The following is a 12705-nucleotide window of genomic DNA, read 5'->3' as shown; positions in this document are numbered from 1 at the left end:
AGCTACAGCAGCTACAGCAACCACAGCAGTTAAAGCGGTCACCGCTACAGCAGCTACAGAAGTTAAAGCGGTCACAGCCATAGCAGCTACAGCAGCTACAGCAGCCACAGCAGTTAAAGCGGTCACAGCTACAGCAGCTACAGAAGTTTAAGCGGTCACAGCCACAGCAGCTACAGCAGCCACAGCAGCTACAGCAGCCATAGCAGCTACAGCAGCTACAGCAGCTACAGCAGCTACAGATACAGCAGCTACAACAGCTACAGCAGCAGCTACAGCAGCAGCTACAGCAGCAGCTACAGCAGCAGCCACAGCAGCTACAGCAGCTACAGCAGCAGCTACAGCAGCTACAACAGCTACAGCAGCTACAACAGCTACAGCAGCTACAGCAGCTACAGCAGCAGCTACAACAGCTACAGCAGCCACAGCAGCTACAGCAGCTACAGCAGCTACAGCGGCTACAGCAGTTAAAGCAGCTAAAGCGGTCACAGCCACAGCAGCCATAGCAGCAGGCAGTGGGCTCGATTACGATCCTGTCGCCCGTGTATTAGGTCAGCAGTCCCCCTGCTGTGATTGTTTCACACCTGATGACGGTTGCTTGTGTTGCGATAGAAACGTCGTGATTTGTTAGATTTTTTCTACCTACGTGACTTTAACCGAAAGAACCAAAGAGTATGGATTCCTGCAGTCAGGAAAGCTTCAAATCAAGATTGTGTATTTAGAGTTTGCATGTTTTTTCCCCGTGGTCGCATGGATTTTTTTCTTCTGGGTTTTCCCCTCCACATTTAGAATCAACATCGCGCGTTTCGAGTATTTGGCTGCTATACATTTCCAGATGATAAGCCACTTTGTTGAGCGGTCACTTGTGGCCAGGTCACTTCTGAAAAGTAGCTATGTAGCTCAGTGGGCTTTACCTGGTAAATTAAAAACAGTTTAAAAGTTTAGTTTCAGTGGAATTGCCGATGACCGGTACCAGCGGTGTCAAGATCGGCCTCTGTGGAGGAGGCTCGTGAAGGACGCTGCTGCTGGGCAGTTGGAGGCAGATGACTTCCAACAACAACGGAGGGCAGAGGAGCGACGCTCACAACAACGAGCGGAGCGCCGGGCGGATAAAACACAGCAAGTCGGCACAGTAGGGGGGCACAGGTGGTGCATCGGCCAGTCATCTCTGCCAATCATCTCAGTCAGTCGACCCATGGCACCTGGGTCTGTCCCGTGACGACCTGCTGTTAGCAGCGAGTCTTGGACACTTCACGTGGCCTCAAAGTGCACGTGGCCTGTCACGCACACGCCGTGGGGACGTCACCGCCACTCAGTGGCGAATGGCGGCTGTTGTTGCTGATGTTCCTGATGATGATGATGTTGGTGGTCGGTACCGTGCGCGGTTGCACGTGGTGATGTGGAGCCAATGAAGGTGAGAAGAGAGGGGGAGAGAGAGAGAGAGGGAGAGAACCTGTGGTCGCAATTACTCATAATTGGGTTATGTATCGCGTCGGTGTTTTTTTATGGAGAGTTACAGGAAACAAGTACATTTGGAAAGAATTCACTCGGAAATATAAACCGCTTAATGATGTCGTTTTAACAAACTCTGTTTTCATTCCAGCAGTTTGAAGATAACGCTGCTGTTCAAATCATACAGCCTATGCATAAGCTACACACATATATACAATCGCTTGCGTAATAGGTCATATATTTTTAGGGGAGCGTTGTTGACGAATGTGTTTGCGGTTAGCTTCTGGACATCTGTGAAATCACTGGACATCTGTGAAAAAGAGCTTTACAGCTCATCGGATTTTCCCAGTAGAAATACATAATTTCATTCTGTTTTGTGTTGTTATTTGTGCTTACCAAGACAGCAGCACCACATGTTGTGCTTTAATACTTTTGTATGCTTAGTTTAAATGTACATAAAATAGCGATAACAGATTTAGCAAGAAGGTAATTGTTGGGCAATGACACAGCCCCCCCCGCCCCCCCGTTACTTTAAATCGCAAACAACTGGAGCAGCACAGACTTGGATAGATGTTCACTTATCGCAATAACAACAACAATAACAACAATAACTACAATAACAACAACAATAACAACAACAATAACCTCAACAACAATAACAACAATAACAAAAACAATAACTTCAACAATAACAATAACAACAAAAACAATAACAACAACAATAACTACAATAACAACAAGAACAATAACAACAATAACTACAACAACAGCAACAACAATAACATCAATAACTACAATAACAGCAACAACAATACCAACAATAACAACAACAATAACAGCAGCAACAATACCAACAATAACAAAAACAATAACAACAATACCAACAATAATAACAACAATACCAACAACAACAACAATACCAACAATAACAAAAACAATAACAACAATACCTACAACAATAACAACAACAATAACAGCAGCAACAATACCAACAATAACAAAAACAATAACAACAATACCAACAATAACAAAAACAATAACAACAACAACAACAATACCAACAATAATAACAACAATAACAACAACAACAATACCAACACTAAAAACAACAATAACAGCAGCAACAATACCAACAATAACAAAAACAATAACAACAATACCAACAACAATACCAACAATAACAAAAACAATAACAGCAGCAACAATACCAACAATAACAAAAACAATAACAACAATACCTACAACAATAGCAACAACAATAACAACAATTGCTTATATTTAAGAACGTTCTCTTAAAAACAATGTATAGCCACAATTACGCAGAGGCAGAATTAAAATATTTCTTTAACAAAAATCTTTAAATCTCCACCAACGATACCAACATCGAAGCAGGCTAAAGTTTAAAAGATCGCTCGATCCGTCTAACGATCCCAGAGAGGGCGTATCAATAATATATGAATGCACTAAGCAATACTATATATCCTATATGTGTGTGTATATGTTTATATTTACACCACCAGTAAGGACTCCGCAAAATATCTGTAAATTTCGAGTTTGATTGATCTCGGATGGGTGCATATTTTTCTCAGGCCTTCCACTAAAGGCGACTTGTGTTCGACTTGAAATGTACAAAAGAAGAAGATGATGATAACAACAACAATGCTCGTTTGTGTTTGTTTGGACAATGGGACCCGTCCGTGTGGTTGCTTGCCATCCACCCCTCGTGCGCCACAGTGCCGGCCTTCATGGGTGCTGCCTTCGAACAATACTTGCCCCGGCAGTCTGTTAAGGCTACACGGGGGATCTTCGTCTTTGTTGGCGGTGATACTGCATTGGCAGTGGTGCCTTACCAACTTTTTGTTTCTTTTTCTGCAGCAAACCGTCAATAACAATGCGGCCCGAATGGAGAAATACAACAACAACAACAAACGCGTAATGAGCGACGTTCCGAGCAACGAGCCTTCTTCACAGAGACGAGAGATCAAACCGGAGAATGTCGTCGGAATGTCGCGAATCGTTTCCACTGAGCCCTGCGTGAACACGCGTTCTCTCGCTGCTTGGGGAGAGAGAGGGGGGTGGCGGTGTGTACTGCCGAGCGCGTTGGTGTTGAGTCACAGCCGTATTCTTGCTCCGTGATGCTGGCCAAGCGCGTCCGTGCGTGCGTGTGTCTGTCTGTCTCTCTGTGTGTGTGTGTCTGTCTGTCTGCCTGTGTGTGTGTCTGTGTCTTTGTGCGTGTCTGTCTGTGTGTGTGTGTCTGTCTGTGTGTGTCTGTGTGTGAGTGTGGGAGCGGTAGTGTAGCGGTTAGCGCGCTGCGCTATGAACCCGGCAACCCGGGTTCGATTCCCGTTCACGGCCAACACCAGTGACGATTATCTGAACCTGTCCCGGGCCTCCCCTAGGTCGACTCAGCCTCAAATGAGTACCCGGTGCGGTGTGTTAACATCGCCACTGGGGAGACAAAGGCGGCCGGGCGTGGTGCTAGTCACCCACCCCCTCGTGTGCCGTTCTGGCCTTCACAGGTGCTCGCTAACAGCACTTGCCCCAACAGTCTCTTAAGGCTATACGGGGGATCTTTGTCTTTGTTATGGTGTACTGTGTGTGTACGCACGTGCGTATTGGAGAGGCGGCGGTGCAGTGCTTTGAAACCTGGCGACGAGAGTTCGAATCCAGGCAACGGCCAAACAACCAACGGTGGCGAGTTTAGTCTGAACCAATCCCGGGTCTCTCTTGAGCGACAGATGATGAGAGTCTGGGGCGGTGTGCGAACATCACAGCACAGGGGCTGGGGGCTTGCCACCCCGAGCGTGCCACACAGGCCGTCAGAGGTGCTCGCTAACAACACTTCTAGGCGATCCGGGGTGGCGGGTGTTTGTCTTGTTTTGTGTACGTATGTGTGTGAGTGTGTTCAGGCTCGCAGTATCGGCTGTAGTATTCTGCGATTGTATATGTGTGTAGTGTGTATATACGGGTGATCTTTGTACGTGTAATAGACATTGCAAACGTCAAAAAAACCTGTCCGTTTCGTCAAAATAAACATTAAAATGAACAGGAGTCACGCGAACAACAACAACAATAACCGCTCGAGGCGGCGCTTGTGCCATGCTAGGTGCGCTTTGAGGACACGTGACGTGTCGCAGACTCGCTGGCAGGAGGCTACGGGACAGACCCAGGTGCTATGGGTTAACTGACTGCGATGACCGGCAGAGATGACTGGCAAATGCGCCACATGTGCCCGCTGCTGTGCCAACTCGCTGCCTTTTATCTTCTCGTTGTTGTGAGCTGTCGCTCCTCCGACCTCCGTTGTTGCTGGAGGGCGACTGCCTCCAGCTGCCCAGCGGCGTCCTTCACGAGCCTCCTCCACAGAGGCCGATCTTGACACCGCTGGTACCGGTCGTGAGCAAGTCCACTCAGCTCCACATCCTCTTGTACCGCATCAGACTCGTACACACGAAGACAAGATAAATAATCCCCGTATAGTTTTCAACAGACCGCAGGAGCAAAGTGCTGTTGGCGAGCACCTATGAAGGCCGGAACGGCACAACTCCTTCAATTCCTCTCTTAAAATCCACCTCTTCTTTAGGACCCATTCTCTTCCTCTTCCCGCCCCTCACCCTTCCACTCCTTCCCATCCCTCGTGATCCCCGAAGTGCCCCTCTCTCGCTGTCTCGTTCCTCAATACCTTGTAGCACGGCTCTGTCAACTACACCACTCCATTCCGTGTCACCGTTGTGTAAGCTATGGCAATCGCCTCGAGTGAAGGAGCTCTATAAATATAGAATAAGGTTAGATTTGTTTACCGAAGGTCCAATGTTCTTGCGGAGGGCGCCATCGTAAACAAAGTTTAATTGATTGATTGATGATGGTCACGTATAATCACAATTGACTTATATGCATGGGTGATATTAAAATTGGCAAATTTGGGCAATGACCTCAGGGGACACGACGACCTACTCTTTCGAATGGCGCCATAAGGATCTGCAACGTCAACTGTGAAGGGAACAGCGTGTAGTATCGTTACGATTAACACAGTCGCAGTATTAATCGGGGCTATGTATCCGCATTGGTGCGTCTAGAATCCGACTACCGCGTCTGCCATCTGCAAAAGGCATGAGAAGGATGAATAAAAACAACCAGAAAAAAATTCAACCCGACACAACGACCGAGTGAACGCTCGTCCGTCGAAGCGACGGGCAGGACCCAGCGACATTAATCAGGGCGGCCGCTGGAGTTGGAACCGCGAATCTCTGCGACGCAACCGCTGGGCCGTGTCACGGAAATAGTTTTGAAATATTGAGACGGCCACGGATCTGTATTCCGGCAGAGAGAGAGAGAGAGAGAAAAAAAACACTGCCGTGTGTTGGCGGAAAGCTCCTATATGCCAAACTCCAGTTTAAAAAATAACTTCTTTTAACATCAACCTATAGAATCAAGTGACTTGAAGCGAAACTAAGTGATTCAAAGACGAGACGTACATTGTACGGGACATACTCTTAGTTTTTTCGGTAAAGTCACGTAGGTAAAAAATGAAATAAAAATTAATAAAAAGTGATACAGCAAATCTGGCTGTGACGGTCCCACCTGATGACGGAGACTTGTGTTGCCTCCGAAACGTCGTGAATTTTTTTAATTTCATTTTTTACCTACGTGACTTTACCGAAAAAACTAAGAGTATGAATAGTTGCAGTCACGAAAGCTACAAATCTAGAATGTGTACGTGACATGTTTGTGCGTGCGCGCGCGGTAGTGGAGCGATTCGCATGGTCCACATTTGCTGGGAGCCTGGCGAACCCGAGTTCGCGAATCTCAGTCACGGCCACCAACACCACTGACACTTATCTGTGCTCCGACTCGGCTTCTAATGAGTATACCTGGTGCGGTGTGTAGTACAACATCGCCACTCGGGAGACAAAGGCGGCCGGGCGTGGTCCTGGCCACCCACCCCCTCGTGTACCGTTCCGGCCTTCATAGGTGCTGCTCGCTAACAGCACTTGCCCCAACAGTCTGTTAAGGCTGTACGGGGGGGGGGGGTAGAATCTTTTTCTTCGTGTGTGCAAGGCAAGAATGCAATAGTCGTATATCCCTGCGTGTGAATGTATCGCTGATTGCGTGTTGTACATTCACGCACCACGTGTGCGCATGTGTGTGTGTGTGGCGTGCTGTGTGTGTGTGTGTCAAGGGTCGTATTGTATGAGACGTTACTCGGCAAGTGGGTTGGTCTCGTGGTGTAAAGTGAAATGATTGTTGAGACAGACTGACGCCCCAACGGGTAATTGTTTGGATAGGGTGAAAATGAACACCGCTCGAGCATACACACACACGACGCCACACACACACGCCACACATACACACACACACATACACCACACATACACACACGCACATACACCACACATACGCACATGCACATGCCACACACACACCACAACACACACGACGCCACGCACACACGCCACACATACACACACACATATACACCACACATACACACATGCACATGCCACACACACACCACAACACACACGACGCCACGCACACACGCCACACATACAAACACATACACCACACATACGCACATGCACATGCCACACACACACACACACCACACATACACACATGCACATGCCACACACACCACACACACACGACGCCATACACACACACGCCACACACACCACACACACACACCACACATGCATATGCCACACACACACACACGCCACACACACATGCCACACACACCACACATGCATATGCCACACACACACACACGACGCCATACACACACACGCCACACACACCACACACACACACCACACATGCATATGCCACACACACACACACGCCACACACACATGCCACACACATATGAACATACATATTATATACAGAAATAAGACCCCCTACCCCCCAGCACAGATGTGTTTACACACCGCACCAGGTACTCTCGATAGGTGTTGGGATGCACATGCACGCACAGATATACATCGATGCGCGCAAGCATACACCCACAATACACCCACACACGCAACAAGCTTACACGCGTGTACAAGCACGCACAAAGACAGAGATGCACCCTGTAGCCTTTTGAAAGCTTGTTGGGAGGCAAGCGCCGTTAGCGAGCACCTATTAAGGTCGCCACGGCACACGAGGGGGCGGGGGGGGACGTGAAATGAGCCACCAGTGGCCGCATTTGTCCACTGAGTTCTGATATACACACACACACACCGCTGAGTGCTGATATATATACACACACACACCGCACCAGTGTCCATTTAAAGTTGAGTCGACCTAGGGGAGGGGGGGGTATCCAGGATCAGTTCAGACATTCGCCACTGATGTTGGCCGTGAGTGTGAATCGAACTCGGATAGCTGTGTTCGTAGCGCAGTGCTTTAAGCGCTGCACTACCGCTCCCTCTACACATACACACACACACACACGAGAGGCACACACGTGTACACACAACATATACGTCACAAGACACACACAACACACACACACGTGTGCGGACGAACATACACAACGCACGTGCACACGTACACTCACGCATGAAACAAAGACAAAGATCCTCCGGATAGCCTGAGCAGGATGTTGGTGGCAAGTGCAGTCAAAGAGCACCAATGAATGCACATACACACACGCACACGAGAAACATAGATCGCACACACACACGCACACGTACAAATAGACGGACGTACGCACATTGCCAAGTACACGACATGCACGCGAACGTACCCTACACCCCACACAGACACGCACATACACACACCAAGAGAATCACCCCCCGTGTAGCCTGTAACAGACTGCAAGGGGCAAGTGCTGTTAACAAGCAACTGTCTCCCCAGTGACGATGTTTACACACCGCACCAGGTACCATTTTGAGGCTGAGTCGACCTAGAGGAGGCCCAGAACCGGTTCAGATAATCATTACAGACGGTTGTAGCTAAGCGCTACACTAACGCGCCCCGCAAAGGCGACACGGTGGCTAGGAGATGTTAACTACCTCGCCTGGTATGCAGGAGAGCGTGGGTTCGACCCCGATCCTGGTGTCTGCTGATGTATATTTGGAGTTTGCGTGTCTCTCTCTCTATCCCCGTGGTCGCGTGGATTTTTCTCCGGGTCCTCCGATTTCCGACCGCCCTCTCCACATTTAGAATCAAGCCACTTCGTTGAGCTATCATTTGTCGCTTCCGAAAAAGAGCTGTACAGCTCAGTGTGCCTTCCCTGGCAAAACACAAAAGAGTTTAGTTGAATAGAATAAAGGCACACGCACGAAACAACATGCGTACATACGCAGCGGAACAGCGCGCGCCACAACCCGGTCATTTAAGCAAATAACCCCGTCGAGTTTATTAACATCGCGGTCGTGGATTGCAATTGCCGTGCGGTTGTGATAGCCGGCCAAACAATTGCTGCCAGCCACGAACTTTGTTCATCTGCTTCGTGCCGAGCAGAACCCACGAGGCGCGATTGGCTCTCATCCCTCGCGTGAGTCGCGGCACGCCACGGTCTCGATGCCAGTCTGGGGTGAGCTCTCTCCCTTGCGATACGAGTAAGTTGCTGGAGCTCTTCGCGTTTAAATCACCTCGATGGGAAACTCATTTCTTTACGAGCGCGTTTAGTTTTGTGTCCTTCGCGCGCGCCTCCGATGAGCGCAATGTTGGTTACGTACGGTGCGACAGAAGTTCAACGTACATATGGGACTCGGTTTTTTTCCGATAGCGAAGTGATGAAAAAATAAAAGGCTTTAGCCTGTCCGGAAATATTACAGGAGCTGGTAAGATGTCCAAACTCCTAAGTAGACAACTATTATTGCAACGTAGCAAGTCTGCATTTACCACGCATGCTTCGTGGCGAAACATGAACGCAAGCACGCTTCGATAATAAGTAATGCATTGTCTTTGTGAAACTGATTGGCCTACTCAAGAGACACAGCCTCCTTTATCGCCTCATCTCTGCCACCGGTCGTTGGACCAGGAGAACAGCGCCAAAAGGCGAACAGCACAAAGGCAATGCAAAATATCGAAGCATTCACAGCTCGGGTTGAGCAAGTTGATACGTGCAGAGGCGTGCTGTTGTATTAAACTCGCGGTCCGCACATACATTGGACGAATCCGTCTGTACCGCCCGGCCCTCCACAATGTTTTCCTGTCGCGTTTCGACTCAGGACGGGTTTGATTCTCTCCTAGAGTCATCAGCAGCGCTGTGGCCTGTTTGTTGACAGAGCATTGCTGCTGCTGCTGCTGCTGATGATGATCGTAGCTGATGATGATGATGTTACTCCACTGGAATGCGCGCGTCCTCTGGCAATCTGCTGCTGGATGAAGGCCGACTCTACGTCGTGTCAGTCGTGGGTGGGTGGGTGGAGGGGTTGTTTGACCATACTTCACCATCCTGGTCAGTGCGGACTTGGCGAAAGTAGAGAACGCATTGCAGGACCGATTCAGATATTCCCCGCGCCCAATTCTGTTGGCCGTGGTTGGGAATCGAACTCGGGTGGCCGGGTTCGCAGCGCACTTAACCTCTGCATCACCGCTCGCGACACACACCCCAAAGCAAAGTGGTATAAAGTAAAATATTGTATAAGCTGCGATAAACTCGTGGAGCAAAGTTGCATATATATTTTATAAACAAGTAAAAGAAACGGATTCATTAGATGTCCTTTGTTCTAATCTAAGGTCCGCATCGAGTCGAAAATGGCTTTTCGTCAACAGGATAACTGGCACCAACATTTGTTGCAATTATCAGTAGTCTGCAGCGCGATATATACATGCGAAGGCATGCCGAATATGATCTAAAATATATAAATATATTCTGCCGCATTCAAATTTCTAGGTAGCTGCACAAATAATAAAATATTCCTCGGGTAGCCTCTTACCAGGCGGTAGGGCAAGTGCTGTTAGCGAGCACCTATTAAGGCCGGCACAGCACGCGGGCGGAGTGGGTGTGGCCAGAGCCACGCCCGACCGCCTTTGTCTCCCCAGTGCTGATGATTGCACGTCGCACATTAACTTTAGGCTTAGTCGATCTAGAGGAGGCCCAGGAGCGATTCAGAACTCACTCGCCACTGATGTTCAACCGTGGCCGGTATTCGAACTTAGGTTGTCGGCTGTGTAGCGCACTGCGCTAACTACCACGCGATCCGTGTATGTATATATTCTACACGTGCATACATACACATATATATTCACACACACTTACATACTGATATATACACATACGCAAAAGGATGGCCTTTAAGCTATGCACCCGCAAAGTACTATGAACTTTCATGTCTAACCAAACAATGGGAAGTATCAGGGAGCTTTCGGTTGTCAATGTATTGGCGTGATTTTTCAACGAGCGCGCGATAGCTGCGCGTAGCAATCATCGGGCGTGTGCAGCGTGTAACAGCTCAATCGAGTCGAGTTGTTACGCAGAAGATCGATTCGGAGAAGATTGGTTCACGCGGTAAGTTGCAGCGTGGTGAAGTTTTTGGGAAAGCTTGGATTGGACCACAAATGCAGCATTACCATCATCAGCCACGTATGTTATTTATGTATTTTGAACTTCTTTCGCACCGTACGTAGCCAAACCGTGCTCATCGGAGGTCCCATGATCTATCCACGGCTGGATAAACGACCTCCCAACCCCCGTGGCCGTCTCTCGTGACCGTGCGATGCAATAATGCGCAGATACGGCACCTGCACGCACACTGAGCTTGTCGCTTCATCGCGAGCGCCTTTTTTCCTCCTTTGCCTGCTACTCCTTTGTGAGTCTCGACCACTCTGTTTGGGCAACGTGTGCTGCCCCAAAACCCACTCCGGTTTTTATTTTGTTTTCTTTAGCACCCAAATGGTAGTGCACACAGTTAAACTAATACGGTAGCGCTACGGTGGCTAGGAGATGTTAACTACCTCGCCTGGTATACAGGAGGTCGTGGGTTCGATCCCGACCCTGATGCCTGCTGTGTATTTGGAGTTTGCGTGTCTCTCATCATCATCATTATCACGGTGGTGAGGAGATGTTAACTACCTCGCCTGGTATACAGGAGGACGTGGGTTCGATCCCGACCCTGACGCCTGCTGCTCTATATTTGGAGTTTGCGTGTCTCTCTCTCTCCCCGTGGTCGCGTGGATTTTTCTCCGGGTCATGCTTGTTTTCCCTCCACATTTAGAATCAACATCACGCGTTTAAAGGATTCGGCTGCTATACATTTCCACGTGATAAGCCACTTGTTTGAGCCGTAATTTGTGATCGCCAGGTCGCTTCTGAAAAATAGCTATAGAGCTGTGGGCCTTACCTGGTAAAATAAGCAAAAATAGTCAGTTCGGATGAATGCGCCTGAATACAGACACGCTAGTCACTTACAAACATCCGAGATAACATTGCAACATAGATAAATAGGATACATAGTGATCACACCTCTGATTAGCACGGTTGGCTACGTACGACGTGAAATAAGTTCAACATACCTAACAGGTAATGCATATAATAAATATAAATTATACGTACACACCGAACGATATCCGTACGTAAATACGGGTGCGTTGTGTGTATTTTACTTTTATTAATTTAATGTTTTTACCTACGTGACTTTACCGAAAAAACCTAAGAGTATGAATCCGTGCAGTCACGAAAGCTTCAAATCTAGAAATATATACATATTAATGAGACCAAAAAAAAAAGTCCTCGACACGGGAGAAGGAATCAACAAATACAGTTTACAGGAACCGTAGCCATGGCAGTAGCGATAGAAGAGCGATAAGGAGGCGGCTGATGAACGAATGACGGCTGGAGAGAATTAGCCGTTCCTGGGATCATCAATAACCTGGACTGCTTAATGTTGGATGTCACGCAAACATTGAACAAAGGCAAAGATCCCCCCTATAGCCTCAACGGACTGTTGGGGCAAGTGCTGTTAGCGAGCACCTATGAAGACCGGCACGGCACACGAGAGGGCGAGTGAACAGCATCACGCCCGACCACCTTTGTCTCCCTAGTCGCGATGTTTACACACCGCATCAGATACTCATTTGAGGTTAAGTCGACCTCGAAGAGGCCCCGGGACGGGTTCAGCCAATCTTCACTGGTGTTGGAGAACGTGATCGAGAATAGAACTCGGGTGTCCGGGGTTCGTAACGAGAGCGCGCTAATCGCTGCGCCACCGCTCCCCATACACGCGCGCACACGCAGCATCTCGCAATCAAGCAGCAGCTCACAAGTTTGTCTTGGAAGGGGGCAGTCACTCTGTGCCCTCCTCCCCCCTCCTCCTCCTC

The sequence above is a fragment of the Lampetra planeri genome, chromosome 32, assembly GCF_965212315.1.
Source record: "Lampetra planeri chromosome 32, kcLamPlan1.2.h2, whole genome shotgun sequence".
NCBI classification, from domain to species: domain Eukaryota; kingdom Metazoa; phylum Chordata; class Hyperoartia; order Petromyzontiformes; family Petromyzontidae; genus Lampetra; species Lampetra planeri.
The sequence above is the reverse complement of the archived record's forward strand: the minus strand, read 5'-3'. Positions refer to the sequence as shown.